General features: G+C 35.0%; 1 protein-coding gene across 4 annotated transcripts in view; it reads left to right on the top strand.

Annotated features, from left to right (window-relative positions):
- Nucleotides 1-316: 316 nt before the first annotated feature.
- Nucleotides 317-6,655, top strand: part of FSTL5 (follistatin like 5) — a 778,780-nt gene continuing 772,441 nt past the window's right edge. Inside the window, exon 1 of one of the 4 annotated variants that reach the window (XM_034959355.3) lies at nt 317-3,239. The gene's annotated coding sequence lies outside the window, so the exon portion shown is untranslated. The remainder of the gene's footprint in view (nt 3,240-6,655) is intronic. The other 3 variants (XM_014344780.4, XM_034959354.3, XM_014344779.4) reach the window with 3 other exon arrangements.

Here is a 6,655-nt window from a genome sequence, read left to right as displayed (position 1 = left end):
CTGTATTTAAATGCCCTTTACCACAGTAGACATATACCTAATAGACATTTTAAATAGAACATTACAATGAAATAAAACATATGTGGAGAGCACAAAAGGGCCCAAAGGAGCAAGAGATAGAAAGTAAGAAAGTAATGGAAGTAAAGAAGATGCCATATATATATGCTCTTTTTTATGTATATGCTGTTTGTATTTATATATGCTCTTTCTATTATATATTTATATATATAAGCTCTTTCTTTTTAACCTTTTTATAGTGATTCCAAATTTTATATATATATATATATAATAGGTTGAAGTCTAATATAAAATTACAGAATGACAAGCATGTAATGAATTTTGGAGATAACAGGATAACCTATATATTTTACAAATGATGTGTGTGATGAAAAGGTTTAAATAACTTGCCCTCAGTCACATTGCCATTTAGGACAGTACAAAACCAAGAATCCGCTAGGAGAATATTCTCAATGCTTTTCTGCGTGTATTCATCTTTGTTCATGCTTGCCAAAATAGCTCGTTTCCTTTTTTTTTCTTTTCTTTCTTTCTTCTCTCCCTCTTTTTAAAGACAGTGAAAAAATGAGAAAATGATTTGGCTTTCCTTTCTGTCTTTCAAAGGAAGGTTTGTTTTCTAGTTTTATTCCCTCAGGTTTTTCAATAATATTATGACTGCTTTAATTGAATTCATAGTCCAAAACATTATGATCACTGGAGTAAACTGAAAAATTATGTCCATTATACAAACAACATAGGTCTTCGTGGAATTTTATAAGTATACATCATGTACTCTCTATATTGCTAAAGTGAACTATCAAGATTTCTCTGACATTTCGGCACATTGGCATGAAGCAGACCAAAGTGTGCTATGCGATGTTCCCAAAAGAAGCATATCATGTGCGCCGTAGCCAGCCTAAGTTCAAGTTATACAGTTGGCTCCATTGTAATTGTAATTGTGCAACACCCATCTGCCCCCACAGATCATCTTTCCTGACATATCATGGTGTCTGCCACCTTCATTAAAATGACTTTGGGAATTGAAGAACTCATAATACATGCATGTATGGGTATATCTGTGCAAAAAGTCATGGCACTTGACACTTATAAATGCAAAATCAGTAGTTGTCTGAGAAAACAAAAACACTGCAGATTACCCAAAATGCAAAACTTGTAGTCAAGGTGTGTTGGAGAAATAGTACTGGGGATTGTACGTTCAGAAAAGAAATGGGCAATTTCTGGAATAAAGCCATAGAGACAGTTTTATGTGGGTGTGAATCAGAATAAAAAAATGTTCCTTCCCTCAAGCAAAAACACCATAGTTTTTTCCTCTGTTATTTCTTCTTTTTTAAGTAACTAGAAAGAAGGAGTTTGGGGGTATGGGCCCACAAAGTAAATACACTTCCTCAAATAACTTCTTAATATTAGAGAAAATAAAATGCATTATTTTTCCTGATGGGGAAATAAGTAAGTGTATTCATTTGACTAGAGTCCCTGAAAAATGCTTGTGAGTGGATCCAGTGCTAGATGATATCAGACTCCTGGCATATGATGACACATATCAGTGTGTATGCATTCTGATGGAAAGCAATGTGTGAAATGCTACGACATTATTTGAATAAACAACCTTTTTTATTAAACATGCTTTATCCAACTTAAGAAAATTTAAGCTTAGTTTTAGATACCCACTTCTCTGTCCAAGTAAGTCATAGCTGTAGGTGGGACATGTGCATGGAATGTGAATAATCACCCTTCTGGATGATTGATTGCTTCAGTTCACTGAAAGTGTTTGTTTACAAGTTTAAGCAGTCTGTGGAATTTGGCATGACAGGCTCCCTTTCTCTTGCCTTCAAGGCGGCTAGAGCTTCACTGGGACAAGAAATATCACAAATACTGAGAGAATTGCTAAAGGCTATGTAAAGCTTCCAGCATAGCCCATCTTTCATAGAAATATTGATATAGTAGACATAATAAATATTGCATAACCTTCATAATTTTGGCAGTGGAAGTTGAAGCTGAGAACTTTCACTTTTTATTATTTAATTTTTTTTCCCTCTGGAATCTCCAAGTCTATACAGTTTGAGGATTTATTTAAATCATGAGAATGAATAAGGAAGGTTCTGTAGGTTTTATAGGAACGCATATGAAGTATAATATATACTATGGAGCACTCGTATTTTTTTTCTTTAAGATTCTGTTTAGAAATGATGGTTAGCGCTGCAAGCTTTCACGTTTTCTCTCAGTGTTCAATTTTTTTTTTTTTCTTCCAGGCAAGTTTCTGCAGCAGCGACTCCCTCCAGAGGCTCCGTGAACCGAGGGAAGGGAGTAGGAACACCAAATACGGATCCGTTCAAATAACCAAATGGCAGGGAGAGGCAGCAAAGTTTGGCCAGGAAGATGAAAAGGATCGGAGATGTTTTCAAGAATGGTTGAATAGATTCATTCTATTTCTCCGTCTCCTCCCCACCCGCCTCCCACTCGGTCCTCTCCGTGCTCCACTGCCCCCTCTCTCCGCCCCGTCTTCCTTCCAGAGCTGTGCCCGCAGCGATCTTAGAGTGCGCAGAAACGGCAGTCCCAGCGAAGGCAAAGGCTCCAGCACCGCCAAAGCGTTTAGTTTCTACTGGACTGGTTGAGAATACATCCTGAAGTCCAAAGATGCCCACGCTGACGTTAAGCCTGAATTTTGTTGCCTCGATTGCCGCAGCTGACTCTAGCAGAAGCCCAGTCAAGGGGGCGGCCCCTCACCTCTCGGCGAGTTGATATGCAAAATAGTTACGTCAGATGGTGGGGGCGGGGCACCCCCGGGTTGAGTGGCAGCAGCTCCTGCCTAGGGAGGAGGAGCGAGAATCAGCCTGGTTCAGTGACTGAGACAAACTGGAGGTGAAAGGAGCTGGTACTGTCCACTGTGCTGTCGGTGCTGAACCTGAGACGCGAGCGGACCAGTTGCTCCAGCACCTGAAGGCAACGCCCTCTTGCACCCTCTGTGCCCTGTGGGACCCGCTTCACCAACAGGACCCATATCAACTTGACAAAGGAGTGTGGTATCGGACGTGGGAGAGAGTCCTCTGTTTGCCACCTGGGCGCTCATTCAGGCGTGACTTTGGAGATTTCTATAGTTTTACACCAAACTATTTTTTTTTCCCCAGCTAAGACGATCTTTTGAGAGTTTTTTTTTTTTATTGTGATTTATATTTCCACAGCGTTTAGGAATCTTTCTGGGGGACTTTTGTGACTGTTAAAATAAGGTAAGAAAAATAATATTGTTATAAATGATTACAAGTGGGGGAGAAATACAGACTGCCATACAAAAATTTAAAAACAAGTTATGCTTATTTTTATAATTTGAAACCGGACTTTTGGCAATGATTGCAAAAATATTTTAATAATTACTATTATTATTATTATTACAAGACAATCTGTTAGTGATTATGCACTAAATTCTAGAGGGGAAGTTGAGAGCTTTGCTTTTTGTGAAGTTGATGTCATTATGTTATATCTTGCTTTATAAATATAAATATTTTAGAGCAATACTTTCAGCAGGGTTCAAAGGATAGGAACCATTCCAGGAAACCCCCCAAATATATTAGCAAATGATGTTAAATAAATCAACCAACAAGTTGTTTAGAACAAATATAATCAAATAATTATTTGAATGGACTAGTCTCTGGTTAATCATCAATATTATTCCTATATCTAAAGCATAGACTTCAAAGTGCAGAGCTCTCTTAACATTTTTTGGAAGGGAGGAGGTAGGTATAGAAACATTTACATCATGCTGGGTCCATTTAGATGTGTTGTTATGCAGTAGATCCAAATAAAACTTGTGAAACTCAGTCTCTGAGCATTCCACAACCCAAGGTCATGTGTATTTCCAAGTTGGGGGCTGTTTGTTCTGCTGTTGACTAGCAAATGTCATCCCCTTGCAACCCCCTCAGGTTAGAGGTGGATGTAAATGGGAAGCTCTGATTTAATAATACAGTATTCGCTTGTATTATAGTCGCTTGTGCTGTTGGTAATTGAATGGAACTGGGAAGCGTGGGCTGAGAAAATGTCTCACTATTTCAGCAATGTTTAACCTCTTGCATGCTTAACAGAGAGATTTTCTTTACTTAGAAGAATTTTCTTTTGAAGCTATGTTCCTTTTATCAAGTGGCAGTGTGTTCTGAGTGTGTACAGAGAAAGAATTCAGTGTGGAAAACGACTGAACAATACTTCTCATAGTGAGCAATTGTTAAATGATAGAAGTTATCCTGTGCTCTTTGTATTTCTTATTACTATTCATGACTTTGACAGGTGTGATGGTTTGCCTGATAAATGGAATTGTGGTCTCTCATTTATGTCATTTAGTAACATTAGATTAAGTATAAATGATGCCTGGAAAAGGACGGGGGTGGGGGATATTTCCTTTACATTCCAGAGAGAGAGAGTTTAGGTTGCAAGTAGATGTCCAATATTAATAGGAATGAGTTAAATATAAAGCTGTTTCGTACTTAATAAGTATTATTCAACTGAATAGAGCTATGCTTTTCAGCAGGCGTACACTAAGTTAGGTTTAAATATTTGTATATTTTAAAATATAAAATTTCTACTCTAGTTGCATTAGAGTTACTAGGATGAAGTTTAGCTTTAGAATTTTATGATTTAAACTAAATCCTCTAGGTAGAGATTTTTCATTGTATTTACTACACAGCCCTACAAGAGAGTGATTGTCACAAGAAATGCATATTGTTGCAAATACTAAAGGTCAAATGTAAATCTTTTGAAGTTGTTCACATGTTTTACCCTAAACAGATATTCTTTGTAGGATTCATGTTAGTCATGTGATCTTAAATTAAATATTCATACAAATTTTGAAAGCCTGGATTGGGTAGAGGGGCAAAAAAGAATATATAAAACACTGAGCTAGGAAGTTTATACAACATAATCTCCTTTAAATACACAGAGAATCATTCTTTCCACTACAAATTTTGAAATGTTCTTGTTAAAACTAATTATGTTGGTATAAATATTTAGGCTGTGAAATTTCTAACAGAATTATGGCTTATTTTATTTTCAATTTTATGTATTATCTTGAAACATGAATACATATCTTAATTTTATAACTTATTTGAAAGGCATACTATATATAAACATTATATTTACTCAAAATGTACCTGAGTGTGTCATTGACTTCCATTTGCACAAAGTTTTCCAAGATGTATGTCTTTATTCAAGTATAAATATTTACCTTGAACTACCAATATCTGGAATTCTTTAAGATGAAATTTAGTGTTTCATCTAACAATAACATATTTAAACACTGAAGTCAAACTATGCTACTGGCAATAATAACCAAAGGTTGACTCAATGAGATTGCAAATGTAAAACATTAGCTGCATTTTTTTTTCTGATTTTTCTACACTTTTAGCTTTTGCATCTTAGTCCTGAAATAAGGTAAAATTAGATTCCCATGATAAGCCCAAATTTAGCATATAGGGGACACTACTTAAATGCAGAATAACATTTCCACTGAAACTAATCAAATTGCCAACTTTGAAGACACTTATGAAAGATATTCAAATGTGGTGGCCCCTTATTAAGTCTTTGATCCACAAAGAAATGACCGTATTTTGGAGTTACAATGAATTCATGTAAAATGTAAAGGATTATTCAGTAACACAACACTGGATGTCTTGTTAAGACATTAACTCATTTCATTACAGACACACTGCAAATATATAAAGCACCGTTTGCAGAAAAGTGATGAACTTCATAAAGCCTACAGAAAATTATCAAAATAATTTAATTATATATTACATGACGTGCTCAATTTGTCTTTTTAAATTGTTTCTCAACCTCTTGAGGGTTATCGATCAAACTAAAAATTGAGTCAAAAATGAAATTTACAGATAGATTGTTTCTTCTTACAAATAAAATGCATTCCTGTTTATGTTTTGTGAGATTTAAGATAAAGGTGAATCAATTTGGAATTTTTATTACCAAGGCTGTATATTGCTTGCTTTCTTTTTTTTTGTTTTGTTTTGTTTTCTAGTTACTAACATGGGCGATAGAAAAATACAAGTCATAATAAATCTGAAATACTCTAAAAAGTTTGAAAAAAATAAAAATACCTTTTAAAATGATATTTAAGAAGTTATTTGCCTAATAATTTGGATAGTTTTCTTTGAATAATGACCATTTAAAAATAATATTTAAAGCTCATTTATCAATAAGACCCAAAGGCCTTGAATGACATCTTTCTATTAGTTCTTCATATTTGCCCAAAATTGACATAGTAGCTCTCATATTTTTTACTACTTAATATATTATGAAGCTCAAAAGACTCTTGTGAACTAATAAACTAGAAAAAATATTTCCTGTTGTTAGAGTCGTTCTAAGAGTCAAGTGACCAATTATCCTTTACCAAACAGAGTTAATCACCTTCTGCTTCAACGCCTCCAAAATCTTTTGGGTATATCCTACTTTAGGTTAGCTGTAGAATCCCTTGTGGAAATATCCTAATTTTCCAATTAAATTGGTAACCATACAGTAAAGCAATTGGTCCCTCTGTGTTTTAAATCACCTTAGTATTGACGAATTGCTATTATTATAATGGATGGGACCATGTTTTGATAAACTCAGAGTTCCAATGGGTTTTCTGAAAGAGGATGAATTAAATAAT

The sequence above is a fragment of the Pan paniscus genome, chromosome 3, assembly GCF_029289425.2.
Source record: "Pan paniscus chromosome 3, NHGRI_mPanPan1-v2.0_pri, whole genome shotgun sequence".
Lineage (NCBI taxonomy): Eukaryota > Metazoa > Chordata > Mammalia > Primates > Hominidae > Pan > Pan paniscus.
This window is presented reverse-complemented; position numbering and strand designations above follow the sequence as displayed.